Source organism: Felis catus, chromosome B2 (assembly GCF_018350175.1).
Source record: "Felis catus isolate Fca126 chromosome B2, F.catus_Fca126_mat1.0, whole genome shotgun sequence".
NCBI lineage: Eukaryota > Metazoa > Chordata > Mammalia > Carnivora > Felidae > Felis > Felis catus.
Window position 1 is genome coordinate 33,123,395 of NC_058372.1, and position 21,009 is coordinate 33,144,403.

Consider the following 21,009-nt stretch of genomic DNA (forward strand, 5'->3'; position numbering starts at 1 on the left):
GTGGGGCTTGATCTCACGAACCGTGAAATCATGACCTGAGCTGAAGTTGGATGCTTAACCAACTGAGCCACTCAGGAGTCCCTTGGAAAAAATTTTTCAAGATTTCATTTTGTTTTGTTTTATTTAATTTAATTTTAATTTTAATTTTATTTTATTTTATGCCTTTATAAAAAATGTTTATTTATTTATTTATTTTGAGAGAGAGAGAGTGCATGAGAATAAATGGGGGAAGGGCAGAGAGAGATGGAGAGAGAGAATCTGGAGCAGGTTCCATGCTCAGCGCAGAGCCCAATGCAAGGCTCGATCTCAAAACCATAAGATCATGACCTGAGCCGAGGTCAAGAGTTGGATGCTTAACCGACTGAGCCATCCAGGTGCCCCAGGACCAATTATTTTCGAGTAATTAAAAAAAAAAATCCCATGTGATTTATTTTTTTAATGTTTATGTATTTATTTTTGAGAGAGAGAGAGAGAGAGAGAGAGAGCTCGTGCGTGTACAAGCAGGGGAGGGGCAGGGAGAGAGAAAGAGAGGGAGAGAGAGAGAGAGGGAGAGAATCCTGAGCAGGCTCCGCGCTGTCAGCACAGAGCCTGAAGCGGGGCTCCATGTCACGAACCATGTGATCATGACCTGAGTCAAAATCAAGAATTGGACACTTAACAGACTGAGCCACCCAGAAGCCCCTTCCATGTGATTTATTGACTTCTTTTAATGGAAGGAAAGTACACACCAGGTGTTACTATCTAAAGCTCCTATGTTTGTGAATTTTCTTTGTGCTCCTATTTTTACCAAGTATAATTTCCCTGATCAGATTTTGCAGATGTGAATTTTGTCAAGAAGTTTTGATTCTGGGGTAGCTGGGTGGCTCAGTCAGGTAAGCATCTGCCTCTTGGTTTCAGCTCAGGTCGTGATCTCACGGTTGTTGAGTTTGAGCCCCAAGTCAGGCTCTGCGCTCACAGTGCAGAGCCTGCTTGGGATTCTCTCTCTGACGAAAATAAGTAAGTAAATTTAAAAAAAAAAAAAAAAGAAGTTTCGATTCTTTCTTTGAGTCATTTTCATGTTGTTTTGATGACTTTTCGGGAACTTTCGTTGATCTTCCTTATTAAAGATTATCCTTGTTAAAGATTAGCTAACTCTCAGGTCCTATTATTCTCCATAGTACCACCACTCACCTGACATGACTGTGTATTTGTTTATCTGCTTATTGTCTCTCTTCCCACTGGGCTGGGAGCCCCAGGAGGGCAAGGATTTTGCCTCACTTGTTCATGGCTGTATTCCCAGCACCCAGAACAGTGCCTGGGACACAATAGGCCCTCCATACTTGAAATGAATGAAGAAATGAAGTATGGCTTGGATAGAATGCTGCCGGTCTGTATTTGTTTCTCAGTGAGTCCGTGAGTGAAACCACGCGGAACCTTATCAGACGGAGAGGCAGAGAGTAAGAGAGAAACAGTGTGGGACTGAGAAGGGTCCAGGGCCCAGATGATGGGGCCAAGCCGTCCCACTCTACACTGAGGGTGAGCCAAGATCCAAGGAGCTCCCAATTTTGCCAGGAGACAGATACCCGACAGAGTAGCCTGTGCCCCACTGTGTGATTGAGCGGTGCTATGAAGTGGTGACACGTGGCTTAGGGGCAGCAGGGCACATTGTCAGCACAACCGGAAATGGTGCTGCTGGCGCCTCCCAGGCCATCAGGGCAAAAGGAGAGACTGAGACAGACAAGGAGGTGGAGGTGTGACAACACTCAAGCCGAGCTTCGAGCTTTGAGCTTCTGATGGCTGTCGTCGCTGGAGGCTGTCACCGAGGAGCCGTCCAGGGTCTCTGCCTCTCTTCCTCCCCTCTGCCAATCGAACACTACAGCGCAACAGTGCCGCAGCCAAGAACTGGGCGGCAAGAAGAGCAGGCTCACCGTAGGGGCTCCATTCTGGTTATCCACTGCTGGATGACAAACCAGGCCAAAGCTCAGTGGCTTCAAACAAAAATGTGTTACGTGGTCTCCTGACTCTGTGGGTTGACTCAGCTCAGCTGGGTGGTTTTCTCACTCCCGATCTCTGGTGTGTCTGCAGTCAGACTGCTGCCGGGGCTGGAGTCTTCTGAAGGCCTGACTGGTCTGGAAGCCTAGGACTGCTTTCTCTCTCAAGGCTGCTCGTTGGTGCTGGTTGGTGCCGGCTGTCAGCCAGAGCAGTGACGGGTAGCAGGGAGCCGAAGATGCAGGTTGGTTCAAGGCTACACTGGGAGCTAACGGAGCCTCGCTCCTGCCACGTTGCGTTGGTCCACGTAGTCCCTGAGCACCCGGATTGAAGGCTGGTGGAGAAATAGACCCCACCTCTTCCCGGGGAAACATGCAGGAGGGCATATGGGTGGGAGTCATTGTGGGGCCATCTTTGGGAAGTGCGCTCTGTCACAGCTTTAAAATGCATTGTGGTGCGGTTCTGCCCAGATCGGCAGGGCACTCTCGACTCTTAAAGGGCTTGCATCCCACGTCCATCACGATCCCTGTGGGGGACGGGGACTGGCAGTGCGCAAGAGGCGGTATCACAGTGGGCAGCCAGGCCACCTGGGTCCGCATCCAAGTGCCACTGCTTCCTTCCTTCCTTCGCCTCTCTAAGCCTCAGTTTCCTCATCCGCAAAATGGGATAATAAGGATGCCTCCCTGGTAGCTTCATTGTGACAAGAGAGGTATTGGCTGTGGGGCTCTTGTGAGCGGTGGGCAAGCCCATGTGAGCAGTGATTATGATTATTGACCCCTCCCCCGACTGTATTTGTTTGTATCTTCAGGGCGCCTGGGTGGCTCACTCCATTAAGTGTCTGACTCTCGGTTTCAGCTCAGGTCATGATCGCATGGTTTCGTGGGTTCAAGCTCCGTGTCAGGCTCAGCATTGCTGGTGCAGAGCCTGCTTGGGACTCCCCCTCTCTCCCTCTCTTTCTGCCCTTTCCCTGCTCATGCTCTCTCTCTCTCCCTCTGTCAAAATGAATAAACTTTAAAATATGTGACTTAATTTTTTTGAATTAAGTTAAATGCTTAAATAGTTCACCCATCAGAGAGGAATATGAGGGTCCACAAAGCAGAGTCTTCCTGCCTGGTATCCAGCCACCTTCTTTTCTTCCCAGGAAGAAGACTGGGAAGACTCATTCCAGGTCTTGTGTCCTGCCAGAAATACCCTCTGCATTTACAAGCAAACATGGGTATATATTCTTCCACCACCACTTAAAAATACACACACACACACACACACACACACACACAATGGAAGTGACTATACTCACAGCCTTGCACCTTTTTTCCCTTAAAGTAGATATTTGGTGATTGTTTTGTATCAGAACACCAAGAGCTGCCTTGTTCGATTTTTTTAAGTGGTCTCCTCACCCAACGTGGGGCTCAAACCCACAACCCTGAGATCAAGAGTCACATGTTACACCAACTGACCCAGCCAGGTGCCCCAGCCCCACTTTTTTTTTTTATCAGTTGCATCATATTCCATTGCTTGAGGGGTGCCTGACTGGCTCAGTTGGTAGAGCATGCGACTCTCCATCTCGGGGTCGTGGGTTCAAGCCTCATGTTGGACTCTGTGCTGGCCTGAAGCCTACATAAGATAAAATAAAATAGTTTTCCTTTATATAAATGCTTATTTATTTTTGAGAGAGCGCGAGAGAGAGACAGAGCATGAGCAGGGGAGGGGCAGAGAGAGAGAGACACACACACAGAATCTGAAACAGGCTCCAGGCTCCGAGCTGTCAGCACAGAGCCCGACACAGGGCTCGAAATCACAGACCACGAGATCATGACCTGAGCCGAAGTCGGACGCTCAAGCGACTGAGCCACTCAAGCGCCCCAAATAGCTTTCCTTTAAAAAGGAACAATACTCCATTGCTTGGCTATGCCATGGCGTTTCTAATACATCCCATGTGGAGGGGCACTTGGGTGGTTTGCAGTCTGCAGCTCTAACACACTATGCTGGGATCCATACCCATTGTGTTGGGGAGGAAACTGAGGTTTGAGAGGCCACCTGGAGAGTTGGTGGCAGAACCAGGATCAGATTCCAGCCCCCTGGCTCTACATCCCATGAAGGTGTTTTCATCTTGGCTTGGGCTTCCTGGCTCTGGAATGGGGGGTGGGGGACCAGCATGAAAGGGGACAAGTGGCAGGAGGGTGGGGGTGGCGAGCAGACAAATATACCAGTGTCATTTTTTTTTTCCTCTTCCTCGGCCTAACACTGGCTGCATGATGAAGGAGAACCAGTTGGAAGGAAGACCCCAGACCCTCAGCCTGGAAAGCAGCAAAGCAGAGACCATGGGCTGAAGGGGGTGTTTTGCAGCAGCGAGCCTCATGGCAAAGCCTTTGCGTAAACCTTGGTTTTCCTTCTGGTAGGGTTTGCTTTGGAAGCCAAAACACAGTCCAGGGCTGGAAAGGAACTCTGCCCTATCATTCAGGAGACCTGCGATCAAGACTCAGGCCTGCCACTGACCCATGAAATCCTTGGGCAAGTCTCTGGTCCTGGAAGGTGGGAGTTTGACCCAATGGGGCTTCTCCAATCATAAGATACAGGTTCTGGAGCCACTAGGATTAGGTTCCAATGCCAACTCAATTAAGGCTCCCTTGAGAAATCTCATTTCCTCATTAAAAATAGTAAGAGTCAAGGGGCGCCTGGGTGGCTCAGTTGGTTAAGTGTCTGACTTCGCTCAGGTCATGATCTCACAGTTCGTGAATTCAAGCCCTGCATTGGGCTCTCTGCTGTCAGCACAGAGTTGGATTCAAAACCTCTGTCCCCCTCTCTCTCTGCCTCTGCCTCTCCCCCTCCCCCTCAAAAATAAATAAACATTTAAAAAATAGTAGGAGTCAAAGTAGTACCAGATGTGGTAAGAGTCAAAGGAGATAATGTATACAAAAGCCCTTAGAAAACTAAAAAATCAACATACCAAATACATTCCTCTCCCCTAGGTATTAATTTTGAGTCTGATATTACAGATGGTGAACTCTGCCCATTACCGCGTCTTCAATATCAGAGTATTAGTGAACCACGTCTCTCTGTTGTTCAGGACACGAATTAAAAACCAAAGCCAGAACGCAAAATTTTTATTGGGTGGTGTTGAACTTGATACCCAGCATCCAATTAGGTAACCTGCCCGCATTTAAGGTACAATGCCACTAGGTGGCGATGGTGTCCAGGCCACTGTCGTGTGTTCCAGAGCAGAAACCCTGTGGACCATATCAAAGATCTCCTTTTTTATGCTTTGAGGCCTCATGGAAAGACCTAGCGAAACCTCAGTTTCCTTATCTGTAAAATGGGGATAATAGTACTAAATGAGGTCACGTAAAATCCTCCTGTGCACAATAAGACCCTCAGTAAGTGTTTGCTCCTTTCCTAGCTAAATGATTAAAAGCCTGGCTTTTGGAACCAGATTGCCTGGGTTTGAATTTCAGCTTTGTTGCTTACCAACTGTGTGACCTTGGGCAAGTTACCTAACCTCTCTGGGCCTTCGTTTCCACGTCTGTAGTAATCGAACCTATCCTCATAGTTAATGTGTGTAAAGTGCTTGGAAAGTGCCTGGTCTAAGAAAAGCGCTCTGACTTTGCCATTGTCTGTGTATGTCCTAGGGTGAGCCCTCTCTCATGCATAGTCTGGGTCCCAACTCTGGGCACCTCCCAAGATTGAATGTCTTGTCAAGACAATAGGTCTTCGGGACATTTTTAACCCCCCTGGCATGAGTCATGAGCAGAGAAAGCTACAATTCCAAGACTCCTGACACTTTGGTCTCCAGATTCAGGGCACAGCTGGCAACAGCCTCTGTCCACCCAGCAGGTGATGGAAACCAATTTGCAAGTGCGAAGCCAGCTGGTGGGAAGATAAGGAGAGGGCAGAAGGGGCTGTGAGGCTGTTTTTACAGTACTTTTGTCCCTTGGGGGTGTCTTGCTCACCTCTGTGCGTGCTGTTGGGAGGCAGCTCAAAAAATAAAACACCATGGGCTCCTGGGCCAATGGCTTCCCCGCTCTGTCCTGCCCCACCTCCGTGCAGGTTTGCGGGGGAGGTAGAGGAATCTGGTGACGACAGCACCTGACCAAAAGTCAGGAGATCTGTTTTTAGCCCAGCTCTGTCACCGATGCGCTGTGTGACCTTGACGAGTCACTTTTCCTCTCTGGGCTTCAGAGTCCTGCTCTGTCAAAATTGGGACACACTTCCTGCCCTTCCTTTCCAACCAGAGATGTGGGGAGTATAGAGAAACTCTTCAAAACTTCACCTCCTCCTTGAAGCCTTCCATATTGGCTGGAACAAAAAGGGAATCCAAATCTTTCCCATCTCCCTTCCGTTCCCAGGCTAACCATGTGATGTTGATCACTAATATATTGTTCGCTCATTGGTGGATTCCACAGGCTTGTTCAGTGCCGGTCTGAACATGTCCTTTTTGTCTTGTCTGCATTGGAAACTCATCTGGGGAGGGCTGTGCCTGCCTCCTTGCTCTGTGTGGCATGCAGAGTCTAGCACAGGAGGCTAGCATGACCGAGGCATGGCTTGGGGCTCTCAGTGGGGAGAAGGGTCCCATTGAATCCCTGTATCTGGAACTTAATGGGACTGAGAACAGTGAATTGTTGGGGAAACAAGAGATGTGAAAAGTGCCTTGAAGAGTGAAACAGATAAATATTATTCTCTGGATGGGGCGCAGAACAATAAGGGGGGAGAGAGATGGGGGTGGTCAGCTCTGATGAGCATAAGTTTTACAATCAGAAAATCGAGAAGGAAGCTAGTTCAATTTTAAGAAGCATGGAAATTCTGTGTCAATTTCCAAAATAAAATGTTATTTTGTTTACACATGGACCAGTGTGTGTGTGTTTTCCACTCCAATTTTTTTTTTTCCCCCAGGGCTTGGGCTGCTAGGGTCTTAATTCTAGGCTGGGCATATCTCAACTTCAAGGGGAGTAAGCCCAGCCTGTCAGCCTCTTCACTTCCCTACTGCTCTCTCCATCATCTGCCCCATCAGGTCTAACCCTCTATTCTCCTTCCCACAGCTGCCCTAACTGGTTTCAGCTTCTGTCAACCTCCAGCCCCCTAGCCCTTCTTCCCCTCTGCATTATGACCCCATCCCCTGGGAATACCCATACCCTTCCCACTCTTACCATCCTCCACCAAATGCCTGGCTGCCAAGGGACACCGAGAGCCTTTTATCCGTCAGTGTCCCATGCTCTGGATTTGACTACCTTTTTATTTTTTATTTTTTATTTTTTTTCTCAACGTTTATTTATTTTTGGGACAGAGGGAGACAGAGCATGAACGGGGGAGGGGCAGAGAGAGAGGGAGACACAGAATCGGAAACAGGCTCCAGGCTCTGAGCCATCAGCCCAGAGCCTGACGCGGGGCTCGAACTCCCGGACCGCGAGATTGTGACCTGGCTAAAGTCGGACGCTTAACCGACTGTGCCACCCAGGCGCCCCTTTACTACCTTTTTAAAACATACCAGTCCTGGGCTCCATTCCATCTACATCAAAGCAGGCTAATGTAGGGGAGGGGCAGGTATTGTAGTCTATCCATCCCAGATTGTATTTTAAGAGCTCTTGGGGAATTAGCCTCTTCACATGAAGAAAATTCTAACAGGAACGTCACAGCACCATGGTAGACCAAAAGGGGAGAGATTTGGGGGTACATGTAGTTAATGGTAATAATAGTCACGATTTATTTCACACCTGTTATGTTCCAGGCACTAAACTAGGTGCCTGACATCCTTTGTCTAATTCCAACAACCCGGTGAAGCAAGTGTAATTATCATGATAATAAAAACAAGAAAAGTCTCTGAGTACTTATGTGCTAAGCAATTCATCTTTATTGTCTTGTGTAACATTCACAGGACCTGTGAGGCAGGTGTTGTTGCCGTGTCCATTTTCCAAACAAGGGAACCAAGGCATAGATCAATTAAGTAAGTTGTCACAGCTTATTAAGATAAGGAAGTTAAACCTCAGAGGGGTTAAGTAATATGTCCTTTTTTACCCAGCAAACAAGCAATTGAGTGGAGTCCGTGATTTCTCCTCTACATGCTCAACACATCTCCTCCTGGCAATGGGAAATTCCAGGTTGATGGGAGGGCAACTGGAACCAGGAACTGCTAGGGTGTGGAAGATGGTGGGATTTCATCAGCTCCAGACATGAACGTATTCCTTACATGGAGGGTGTCCATTATGCTCCGGGACCCCAGCCCAGCCACCTGCCAAATGTCTCCTGGTTTTGCTGGCCTGTCTCAATAATCCTTTGCTGCCTCTTGCCCCATCTGGCTCATCAGAATCCCAGCACACTCATCGGGATACTGCCTCCTTCAGGAAGCCTTCCTGGATGACCCTAAACCAGAGCCCTTTGACCTTCTCTGGGACGTTGTGCACTCACGTGGCTATCCTCTTCATCCTTGGGGTAGGTACTGTCATCTGGCCCCCTAACCAGGTGTTGAATTCCTCCAGGCTCTAACACCTAACAGGAAATCAGTACTCAGAGAATTCTCATTGAACAAATGCTGCACGTGGGCATTCCCCCTGGTCACTAGGGTCATGAATTTCATTCGGTGCTTCTGGTGAGGGAGGATGGGAGAGGGATGGCAGGAAACATGTGTGATCAGCCCAGGTACAGACAATAGGGAGTGGTGAGGTCTGTGGCTAAGGAGAGTTTGCAGGACCACCTGAGGGGCTTACAATCAAATTCAGCCACCCCCGTTCCCCATAAATGCCTAGTACCTAATCACCCTGTGAACACTCCCATTATCTTCCCCTTTCCCTAGCTTTATTTTCCTACTTTGTGCACACAATCTTAAAACATATTCTTTATACTATTTATTATAGTCAGCATTTTCCCCTCACACATGCTCTGCCTGAGGGTAGAGATTTGGTCTGTTTTGCACTCTACCGGAGGGAGCCCAGCCCCGGTGGTGCCTTGCACAAGATAGGCTCTCAACAGATCGGTGCTGAATAAATCATCAGCCCCTTGCATCTATCTACAGTGAAGCTGCCCCAGTCTCCCTGCAGTGTCCACGCTCCCCGAAACATTCCCGGTTCAGGGCAAGAAGAGCGAGGGGTCAAGGCAAAGCCGGTGGGGGTTACAACAACCCTCCCCACCCCCCTCCCCCACCCCAGCCCCAAGGAGATGGCCTAGGGTCTATCTTGGGGACAGCAGGTCCAACAGGAACTAGGGCACGAGGTTTAATGCCTGCCCCATGGGGTCAACGGGGGCACTTCTGGGCGAAGGTGATGTGGAGGCGGGGGAGGATGGGATGGGGGAGGAGGGGCCGTCTCTCCAGAGCGCGCTCGCTCACACACACACACACACACACACACACACGCACTCACTCTCACCATACACGCACCCGCTCGTGCCAGAACACGTAGGATTAGGAGAGGCCAGAAACCGACAGACGGACGGTCAGGGCCGGAAGAATGTCCCAGAAGGTGTGGAAAGGGCAATGAGGGGAGGGGAGCGACGCCCCCGGCTCCGGAGAGCCGTTGCAGGGGGGCTGGGGGCGGGGGGGACGAGGGGCGGGCGGGCGCCCGCCGGGAGCAGCCCCTGGAGGCGGGCGCCGGCCGGGGACCTGGGGGAGCGGGTCCCCCCTCCGCGGGCGCCTGCTAAGCCTGGAGCTGCCTCCTCGGCACCTGCGCAGGCACCGCGCCGCCCTGCGCCGAGCTGCCATTGGCTCGCTAAAAATGCCTCTCTAATCTGCGCCCATCTGTGCACGCCTCCTCCTTCCTCCCCCCGCCTCCTCGGCTCTGACCTTCCTCCTTCCCGCAGCCCCGGCGCGGTCCGGAGAGACGCGGTGGCGGCGGCGGTGGCGGCGGCGGCGGCGGCGGCGCAGCCTCCTCTTCCCCCGGGAAGTCGTCCGGGCTTGAGGCCGGCCCCAGACGCCCCGCTCTGCCCCGTGGCGCCGCCGATGGTGCCGGGCCCTCCTGCCCCCAGGTAGGGGGTCTGGCCCTGGGAGAGAGGGTGCGGAGGGAGGGGGCCAGTTAGGGATGCGGGTCTGCGGTGGGCGCAGAGGCTGATACCTCGGGGATTGGGGGCACTGGAGAGAGGTGGGCGCGCGCCGGGGCTGCCTTGCAGGCACCGGGGCTCGCGGGCATCACCCAGGCAATGCCAGGATGCCCCTGCGCCCGGCCCCTTGGGAAAGGCAGCTAGCAGCGGAGGCCTTTACCCTGGGGAAAACGCAGGAAATAGGTTCCTGGGGAAGCTGGGACCCAGGCCCGGGGGTTCCGAGTCTCTGGCCTGGGGCGGTGTGGTCCCAGCAGGGCGGGTGGGCTTGTGCCAGCTTGGTGCGTAAGCTATTTATGGATCAGAGTGGGCTGGGAGAAACACAGCAGTTGATGCGCCCTATGCCGTGTCTGGTTTACAATTAAAGACATTTTCTTCTGTCTCTCTACCCCTTCCCTCATAGCTGGGATGGGAGTGGGGAGGAGAGAAGGAGGAGATGCTAAGTAGCCTGCAAATACAGCAGAAGCCATGGTCTTTCTGACACTGCTCTCCTCCCTATCCCCCAGGCCACTTGCTGCCGGTTGGAACCCTCTCCCTCTTATTTTTGCCTTAGGAGGGCAGGAAAAGATTAAAGAGTCATCAGGGTGTGAGGGGCACAGTGGCAAACCCCAGAGCTTGGCCAGACCCAGCTTCAAGCCCCGGCTGCCCCCTACCCCCACAGCCCAGCTCTGCACCCCACGTGCAGTGACACATGTGGCCGCTTTTCTCTGGGCACAACCATAAATAACCTACATTGCCCTGGCTCTGGCACAGCCGGGGTGCAAACAGAACCGTCAATGATTTTGGAAGTTCTGTGCCTTCCAAAGGCCCACCTGACCTTCCCATCACATGCAAATCACCACTCACAAACCACCCCCTCCAGGAAGCTTCGTGATACCCCAGGTGAGATCCTTGCCTCCTGCCCTGCATTCTTCAACCTCGTCTGCCTTGTGGTTTAGTTATTTATGTCTTGTCTGTCACCCTCTGGACCAGAGGTGCCTTCAGGGTAGGAATCTGTTCCATTCACTTCTGCCATTGACCCTGAACCTGACCAGGGCCTGGCACCGAGTAAATGTTTGTAGAATGAGTGAATGAATGAATTTGGACTATGGGAAGTAGCTGGCAACCGGAAGCTGGGGAGTGAGCCTCCTCTGGGGCTTTCCTTCCATCCCCCAGGACTAAGAGCCACCAAAATCAGACAGTCCCATTTAGGCCCTTTCTGGTCCTGCGGCTGATGGATAGTGATGACATTTGGAGATAGACGTCACAGTCCCGATGGCTTCAGAGGGTCTTTTTGGGCCCCTGGTTTGAGTGCCCTGGTCTAATCTAGGCTTGGTAGAAGGCCTGGTGGAAGTCTGGCTTCCCTCAGGCCCCTGGGTTGGCATTTTCTTCCTGGGGTGCTCAGCTCAGACCAGGGGTCTCTGTCTCTGTCTCTGTCTCAGCCTTTGGGAAAGTTCTGGTCAGCTTCAGGGAGTTTGGGAAGTCCCAAGCCAGGCCATCTTCAGCTTCTGGGGTCCTCGTGGCGAGCTCAGAGAAGATCTCCTGATTCCATCGTGTGGAGGAGGAAACCCAGGCCAGAAGAAGAGGCCAGGGGTTCTGAGGTCTATGACGGATATGGACATGTGCAGAGTTTCTTTCTGGCCCTTGTTGCTCCTTTGACAGCCAAGACATCTGCAAGATGTTCTTGTCCTGGCCTTGCAGAGGGGGAGACTGAGGCCCAGAGAAGGTCAGCAGCAGAGCCAGGGATGGCACTCAGTTCCTGGCTCCAAGTCCAGTGCTCTCTCTACTGGGCTCCAGGGAGCTGGGGTGAGGCCCCAGACGCAGGTCAGAGTGTGATTGTTCTAGAACCCCAAGGCTCCCCCTCCCTGGCTGTCTTGGCTCATAGTAATGGAGAGGGTACGGAAGCATGGAGGGGTGCTTCAGGGGTAGGGAGAGGCAAGGGGGGGATGTGTTAGTGCCTGGAAGGGGTTGGCCCTGGGGGGGGGTCTCGAGAAGAGGGTGCAGTAATAACAGTAGAAACTACCAGCACACAGCATTCGTCGTGTGCCAGGTCCTATTCCAACTATTAACTCATTCAATCCTCACAAAAGCCCAATGAAGTAGGGACGCTATTATCCCCATTTTACAAAAGGGGAGACTGAGGCACAGAGAAGTGATCTGTCCAAGGTCACACAGTCTGAAAGTGGAGGAGCTCGGATTTGAACTTTGGCTCCAGAGTCCATGCTCTTAACCTGTATTCTCTATTGCAAGAGCAAGAGGTCTGTGAAGCTGGCTGCTGGGGGCTTGCTGTCTCCACGGAGATGCAGGTTTCAGGTCCTCAGTGGCTAAAGTTCAGGCGCTGTGGGTGGGAGGTGCAAGATTAAGTGTGACTGGGGGTTGCGGCTGCTGAGAATACTAACCAATCTCAAGGAGCAGGAGGGTCACCTTTGCAGGATGCACAGCTGACCCTGCTCTGCATCCTTCAAATGGACAAAGGGCAATCTCCTAAAACTGGCACCGTTGCCCTCCCCAAGCCTGTGTTTCCTCTTTCTTCTCACCCTCCCTCTGCCCTCCAGCTGCTCTGAACTGCTCTCAGTTCCTCAAATAAGTCATGCTTCTCTCACCTGCAGGCCTGTGCACAGGCTGTTCCCCGCCCCCCCCCCCCCCCACTAGAACACTCTCCCTCCTCCTCCCTACACATTTCTTCTCACCCTGGGGTGGCTGAGACTTCTGTTCCTCCCAGAAGTTTCTCTACCTGGGCCTGCTGCTCAGCGCCCCCCTCCCCCATAGCACCCTCCGGGGCATTTGGTTGTTGCCCCGCCTTCTCTCTCCCCAAAGGCCATGAAGTCCAAGGGCAGGGTCTGTGTCCTGTTCCCAGTGTCCCCAGTGCCTGGCACCGGATAGCCGTAGCTCCCTTAGGGAATGAGTGAATGTGGCCCCTCATGTCACCAACCTCAGGACACATACAGCATTTTTCTTCTCCCCCACAGGAGTTGAGGAAACCACTCATAAATCTGCATATAGCCCCACAGCAGGGATAAGCTGGTGGTAGAAAGCCTTCACTGGAGAGGTGAAAGGGCCTGTGGACCCGGTGGGACAGGGGAGAGCACTTGGGGTGGGGGAGTTCACCCATTTGGGGGAAGCCTCCCCCGGGAAACAGGATGAGGGGGCAGGTTGGGGGGGTGGGGAAGGAGTGGGTGTGCCAGGTGGAGGAGGGGTGCTTGATTTGGTTTTACATTTTTCTTAAATTAAAAAAAAAAAAGCTTTTATTTTCTTATTCCCAAAATAATATGTGTTTATTGTGGAAAATGTAGAATGTACTGGAAAGCCAAGCAAACTCCATTAGCCAGCATCAGACCCACCTGATGTAGGCACTTTGTGGCTGGTTTCCAGCCAGGGGGGCAGCAGACTGGGGCAGGGGTGGGGGGAGATGGGGACTGAGGACAGGCCGGGTAGAAAGTGAGGGGGATCAGTGTGTAGGTGGCGGGGGGGGGGGGTGTCCCTGAGCCTTGCCCGTGGACACCAGGGAAGGAAGCAGGCAGGATGGGGTGGAGGGAGAAGCGGAGCTCCGATGCAGGCGGCCACGGACAACCTCAGGGACCCACCATGAGCTCTGGAGCTAGAGCGGCCCTTTCAAGCAGAACTTGATGGTCAGGCAGCTAGACCTCAACACCCATCAGGCTCTGGGTGGGGCCCTGGGCTTGCCCTTAGGCAGGTGGTTCTGCAGCAGCAGCAATGAGGGGCTGCTAGCCAAGGGTCATGTGCTGGCATCACCCCCCCCCCCCCCCCCCCCCCCCGACAGCTGGGACCAGAGACAGAGCTTACCACCAGAAAGAACGGGTGGGAAGGAATCCACAAGGGGAGAAGACCAGCAGGAACCTGGCTCTGAGGGGGTGGAACTCTAACGCCAGGGAGGTTGGTGGGGCCATGGGGGGGGCGGGGAGGGAGAGGCGGGGAGTGTGCCCGTGGGCGTGGCGGAGGGGTGCCTCCCTAGACCTCTTGGGTGGCAGGGCCAGTGGGCTGCCTGATGGCTGGGAAGGCAGAGGAGGCCTCGGGTACTCTTTAAAAATCACTTGATATTGGGGCGCTTGGGTGGCTCAGTCAGTTTGCCACAACTCTTGATTTCAGCTCAGGTCATGATCTCACAGTTTGTGAGATCGAGCCCCCTGCCGGGCTCTGTGCTGACAGGGTCCTGCTTGGGATTCCGTCTCTCTCTGCCTCTCCCCTGCTCTCCCCAAGTAAATAAATAAACATTAAAAAAATAAATAAAGTTTAAAAATCACTTCATGTTAAAATGCTGGGGCAGGGGGTGCTGCAGTAGGCTTACTGGATAAAGTAAATCCAGGATGCCCAGTTACATTTGACCTTCAGAGAAACCACAAATTTGTTTAGTACAAGCGTGCCCTAAATATTGCGTGGAATGCACTCGCACTAGGAATTTTATTTGTTGTTTATCTGGAAGTAAATTTAAGTAGGTGTCTTGCATTTTTAGTTGCTACATCTGGCTACCCTATAGAGGGAATGGAGGGGGTAAAGAGATAGAGAGGTGAAGTGTGGGGGGGTCCTAATTTTCTCTTCTTTTGTACTGTGGACGGGCTCAATCGCTACTTGTTTGAAGCTGACGGTTAAAAAGAAATTAAAGTATCCCTCTTTTCGAAATCAACGAGATGGTTTCGAATTTTGTGTCCGCAAACTGTTTGTTTACTGCCGAGAGAATAACTCCTCATTTGTGGAGTTTGGTTCTCTGGTGCCGCTCAGAAATGCGGGCCATGCTCTCATTTATTCAGGAGGCACAAAAGGAGATTCGATGATCAAGGGTGGCGATGATCAAGGGTGGCGTCACTAGAATAATGTTAATGCATTCGAGAAATCAAAGTCCTCATCATAATAAAGCTCTTAGGTGGCAGAGAGTGTGGGAAACCGGAAGTCTCACCTCAGCCGGGGAGAATAGGTGGGCCACAGTAATCAAAGCTTTGATCTGGCAGTTTCTCCCCCAGGTGCCCTCGTAGTGGGGTGCAAAGACAGCTGGGTGGAGACGGTCAGTGTGGCAGAGCCACATCAGGAGGGCCGGTGGTGTAGTTAGGACCTCTCCGGCCCGTGTGATTTTAGGCAGCTGTTCAGTTCTTCCATTTGGTCAGTGAGTCTCCACTGAGTGTCTCCTGGGTGCCAGCCACTGCTTTAGAGGCTTGGAGATCTGACCAGAAAGAACAGATGGTCAGCAGGTATGGCAGGTTGAGGCAAGTGACTTTGTAGAATAGCATATTTAGTATGAGTCCGTTAAAAAAATATACACATGTGTACTTCTGTGTCCACACTGCATAGAAATGTCTGGAAGGCTGTGTACCCCATCGTTATCAGAGCTTACCTCTGGGGGCAGGTATTGGGAGGCTCAGTGCCAAGCAAGATGGGGAATGTTTCCTTTTCGTTTCAGCCATGCCGTGCTGTTTGCCTTTTCTGACAGCAAATGTCATTACTCATAAAAACATAATTAAAATTATACTTGATGATGTCTGGGGTTTTTCTTAGAAATCTTAAAAAATGAGCGTTTGAATTGCTTTCCCCTTAGTTTGACGGCGTTTGAGTCGGATGCTGCCACTTGGGTTTGAATTTTTGTTTGTGGCTGGTTTTGAACTGGGCCCCTCATGGGACCAGTTTCTCCTGGCCTCCTGGGACCCCTCTTTCTCCTTTCCTTCCTTGCCTTCCTGGGGTGGATGCAACCTGGTGGGATGGGCAAGGGGCTAAGGGAAGTCTGGGTGTCGGGAAGGCAGAAGCGTTGCAGAAGCCAAGTCTCCATGAAAGTGGTGTTGGGCACCCACCGTGTGCATGGTACTGAGGTCTCCTGTGGGGGAGACGAAGGAGGGAGGCCCTGGACAGCAGTGCCAGGGGGCCCAAGGGGGCCTGAGGTCCACTGACATGTGCCAGGCATATTTTCTTCATTGTATTTTTTAACTCATTTAGTTTCCTTAGTGACCTTACAAGGTTATACCCATTTTACAGATGTGGAAACTGAAGTTAAGTGACTCGCCTGAGGTCACACTGCGAGTAAGTGGCTGAGGCAGGATTCACACCCATGCGGTCTGGATCTAGAGGCTCCGCTCTTGACCTCTACGCCATGGCACCTGTCGTTAGGGAGTGAAGAGGAGGCATGCTCCCGAAGACCATGGAAGGTCTTCTGCGGGAGGTAGATCCGGAAGGAAAAAGCTGGTAGATTCGTAGAGGTGGAAGGTGCCTTCCAGGCAAAGTGACAGCAGGGACAAAGGTGCATAGGCTGGAGAGGTGGGCTGTAGGGGGCTCTGGGGAGGAAGTCAGTGTAGGAACCTGAGGGAGGAAGTGGGAAATGAGGCTGGTGGGGAATGTGCCAAATATTTGAAGCCATTGGCCTCATTGGACTTTCTGGGACAGGTGGCCCAGAGCCCCTCAGCTCCCTTCCGTCCCACCTGGGCCCTCCCAGGGCCACCCACCCTGCCCTTGGCCTGCCTCAGTCCAACCTTGACCAACCACTGGAGAAGAGAGACAGCTGAGGGAGGGCAGGAGCATGGGCTGGGGGCAGGGGCGGGGGGGGGGGGGGGGCGCGACAGGGTGAGGTCCTGGCCCTTATACTGACTCATGCAAGGGCCTTGGGCCATTCAACACCTTGCCTCGGGACTCCATTTCCTCTTCTGTTCTTTACATTTTGAACTTTTTGTTATGGGAAAATATAAGCATTTACAAAAGTAGAATAGTATCCCGAACCACCATGTACCCGTTGCTCAGCTACAACTCCTATCAATTCATGGCCAGTCTTGTTTCGTTTCTGCCCCCTATTCTCCTTTTCCCCTAGTAATTCAAACTGGGTGGGATCACTCCAAGGCATCAGTTCATTACAAATATACCAAGATGTATCTCTAAGTGATAAAGACTTTTCCCAACATAAGCACAGTACCATTATTATACCTAAGAAGAAACTTTCCTTTCCTTTATGTTGTCACATATCCATTGAGTATTCATATTCCCAGTTATTGCAGACCTTTCTTTCTTTCTTTCTTTCTTTCTTTCTTTCTTTCTGTCTGTCTGTCTTTCTTTCTTTTTCTTTCTTTCCTTCTTTCTTCCTTTCTTTCTTTCTCTTTCTTTTCCTTCCTTCCTTCCTTCCTTCCTTCCTTCCTTCCTTTCTTTTTTTCTTTCTTTCTTCTTTCTTTCTTTCTTTCTTTCTTTTTCTTTTTATGGCTCATTTGACTCAAGATCCAAATAAGATTTACATATTGTTATTGGTTGATGTGTTAGTTTCTTTTTTTCCCTTTAAAAAAAATGTTTATTTATTGTTTAGAGAGAGAGTTGGGGAGGGGCAGAGAGAGAAAGAGAGAGAGAGAATCTCAAGCAGGTTCTGCACTGTGAGCACAGAGCCCAATGCAGGGCTCAAACTCACGAACTGTGAGATCATGTCCTGAGCCGAAATCAAGAGTCAGACTCTTGGCCGGCTGGGCCACCCAGGCACCCCTGTCTCAGTCTCTTTTACTCCATAGGTTCCCTCTCCATCTTTTCCTTCATCCTTGGCAATTTATCTGTAGGAGAAACCAGGTTATTTGTCCCCTGGAATTTCCTGCAGCCGGATTTTGTTGGTTGTATCTCTGTGGTGTGGATTAACATGTTCCTCTGTCCCCTCTGTAAATTGGGTAGTTGGATTCATCTGTCTTCTGACTCTCCTTCACGCTCTGTTCAGTAAGCCCTCCTGACTCTACCTGCATGACGCCCAGAGTTTGACCACTTCTCACCACGTTGTCCATTGCCGCCCTCCCTTCTGAACCGCCACTGTGGCTTTCCTGGATTATTGCAGCAGCCTCTGCCTCGTCTCTCTTGCCCTCTTCTTGCCCTAGCAGCCAAAGAAACCCTTTTAAAACCTCAGTCAGATCATGTCCCTCCTCTGCTCAAAACTTCAATGACTCCCTCTTATTTGGAATAAAACCCAAAGTCCTATAAAAAAAATCCTGTAACAGTCTACAAGGCCCTGCATGGCTTGCTGCTCAGTACTGCTGACCTCATCTCATGCCACTCACTCCTTCCTCACTGGGCTCCCCACCGGTTTTGGATGTATCAGATAGCCTCCTGCCTCAGGGCCTTTGCACTGCTGTTCCCTGTGCCTGGCTGCAGAGGTCAGCATGGCTTCTGATGTTTCACATCTCTGCCCTCGTCACCTCCTCAGAGAGGCCTTCCCAGAGCATCTCACCTAAAGTAGCTGCCATTGTTCTCCACCCTCTGCCCCCTGCTTTAGTTTCCTTCATAGCACTTACCCGTCCCTGATGTTACGATGTTGTTGGTTTCCTGTCTGTCTCCCCTGCCTCCCTGGGAGCTCGTGAGGGCAGGGCAGCATGACTGTCCGCAGAGCAGACCTCCTCTTCCCCTTACATGATTCTTGGTCAGCTCCTCTCTTTTCAGCATTTCCTGGAAAATAAAACAATGCTTCAGGGTTTACAAAATACTTCCTGTCCTAGGTCAGATGCGGGAAGCATAGGGAAGCATAATCGGAGACAGGGATTCCCGGGCAAGTGATTTATTGCAGGCAGCTCACAGAAGGGCGGGAGGGAGCCTGCAGAGTGCTCGAGAGGGGTGCAGCAAGTGGCAGGGGTGGGGTCGTCCTGCCTTGAGGCAAGCAAGGAGCCAGGCCACTGTGTACCCCCTTACCGGGCAGTCATTGGCTGCTCCCCGGGGGAGGGCATGACCTCTTGGGCAACTCAGGTGAGGAGGCGCCTCACCCAGAAGCCCCGGCCAACTCTCCGAAGGGGGGCAGCGGTCTAGGGCATCGTGCACACCTCCTCCGTTTTCATACCCATTTGCTGCTCCCCGTCCGGCCGTCGGCTGTGAGGGAGGGATCTATTAGTGGCCATTATTCCTGTTTGATAGATGAGGAAGTCGAGGTCCTGAGGGTGGGATCGTGGAATGACTTGCCTGGGGTGGCACAGCCAAGAAGGGACAGACCTGGGATTGGAGCTCAGATTCCTCCAGGGGACCCTCTGACTGGCTGGTTAACGTCTTAGTGGCTGCTGGTTCCTAGTTGTCCTCTCACACTTCCGTTCAGCGAGCAGGTATCCAGTGCCGGGTGCCCTACTGAACCGGCTGCTGGCCATTCAGTGACGAGAACCCCCTCTCCTGTTGTCCGCACCCTGCTGACCCCCGAGGAGCCCTGAGCCCCAGCCTCTGCAATGACAACATGGACAACACGCGGTGCCCGTTGAGCACTTCCTGTGTGCTGGGCACTGTGCTAGGCTCTTCGTGTGCATTCACACACCGCAGGGTCACAGCACCCATTTCAGATGGGCAAGCTGAGGCTGCAGAGGGGCCTCAGGCTTCGGGCCAGGGTCCCTAGCGAATGCGTGATAGAGCTGGGACTCCAACAGGGTCTGAACGCGACTCTCACTCCCACCTCCCCTCCCCCAGCTCCACCCACAGCGGGATATCTGGTGTCACCTCTATCAGGAGCTCCATCGGACACCAGGCTGTTCCCCTTGCCTGCTCCCCAAGTGTTGGGTGACCAGCTGCCATCTCACCTGCCCCACTTGGCCGGGCCCCAGACAGGCACTTCTGAGGGGAGGTCTCCCCGACCCTACAGGGCCTAGGGTTCCTGCATCTGCCCCGCATTGCCTCCCAGCCCCTTTGTCACCGTCCCGACTGGCCGGGTGGGTCCTTGGGCCAGTCCCAGCTGGCCTGGGCATTGAGGGCCCCTCCCCCTCATACCAGCTGGCCTGGTAAGCTGCAAAGCTGGCTTGGCCTGGGTGCCCCTGGACAGGACTGGGGGTGGGGCGACAAATCACAGCAGGCTTCTTTACGCCTTACCACCCCCCACACAGGGTCAAGGGGAGCCCAATAGGGAGAAACTGAGTCAATGCCTGAGGGATGTTAAGGGTGGAGAGCCCCCCACGCTGCCTTGGTGATGAGGGTCTGTGAGGCAGTAGGATGGGGGTGGGTGCCCCAACCTGCATCAGCTCCAGATCCTTGAGACCCCTGCTCCCCCTAGGACCCTTTTTCTACCCCATCCCCAAGCCGCTCTGAAACATTGTTCAGCTGAGCGGGCCACTGGAGGCCAGGCTCTGTCTCAAGCCTCATGCCTAGAGGCTCCCTCCCGGGGCTGCACGAAGGAGAGGCCTGTGGCCCCCTTGGCAGAGCTCCAGGCATATTTGTGCAAATTCTGGACATGAAATAGCATGCAAAGCACATGCAAATTAGCCTGTCACCCAGTTGGTGTAGCCAGTGGAGCCGTTTCTCTGCTCCCAGCGTGGCCTGCATGGCTGGAGAGCTATGGTCTGCAGGCAGGTGAGGTGCCCCCTCACCTGGAGGGGTGCAGGGGCTGGAGGGGTGCAGGGGAGGTGAGAGCCCCCAGAGCCATGGCCACCCCACCTTTACTGCAAGTTAACGTCTGATTTCTGTCACATTTTCCTCCTCACCAGATGGTGATTTTCTAATTTGATCATTTTGTTTGCATAAGCTAGACTTCTGTAAAGAACTTTGCCTCTTCGTTTATTTCGTTCTTCTGAAATATAGTGTGTTTAGCAGGATAAAGGCTTGATTCTTTCCCTTTGTTGATCAGTTATAAAGTCAACGAGTTCGTGTTCTGGCAACCTCCAAAGGAGACCAGTGAGTATTTTTCCCATTTTAAAATATAAAAGTGTATAAAACAGGTTATACATTTTAACAGATCAGTACAAAGCCGGGGCGCCTGGGTGGCTCAGTTGGTTGAATGTTTGACTTTGGCTCAGGTCATGATCTCATGGTTCGTGGGTTCGAGCCCCGCGTCGGGCTCTGTGCTGACAGCTCGGAACCTGGAGCCTGCTTCAGATTCTGTGTCTCCCTCTCTCTCTGCTCCTCCCCTGCTCACACGCTGTCTCTCTCTCTCAAAAATAAATAAAGATTTAAAAAAAAAATTAATACAAACCCAACATCCTTGTCACTACCACGTAGGTCAAAAAAAATTGCTACAGTCCTAAGAGACCCCCACTCGTACCCTTGTCCCCCACTGGGCCCCTCTCCCAGAGGGACCACCGTTCTAAATAGTTAGTGTTACTAGCTGCTTGGTTTTTGTTTTTACCATGTAAGTATGCA

The 21,009-nt window shown here is 52.1% G+C and overlaps 1 protein-coding gene across 2 annotated transcripts in view; it reads left to right on the plus strand.

Annotated features, from left to right (window-relative positions):
- Positions 1-9,772: 9,772 nt before the first annotated feature.
- PACSIN1 (protein kinase C and casein kinase substrate in neurons 1) overlaps positions 9,773-21,009 on the plus strand; it is a 56,184-nt gene continuing 44,947 nt past the window's right edge. The window contains exon 1 of one of the 2 annotated variants that reach the window (XM_023253869.2): positions 9,773-9,915. The gene's annotated coding sequence lies outside the window, so the exon portion shown is untranslated. The remainder of the gene's footprint in view (positions 9,916-21,009) is intronic. The other variant, XM_023253870.2, reaches the window with a different exon arrangement.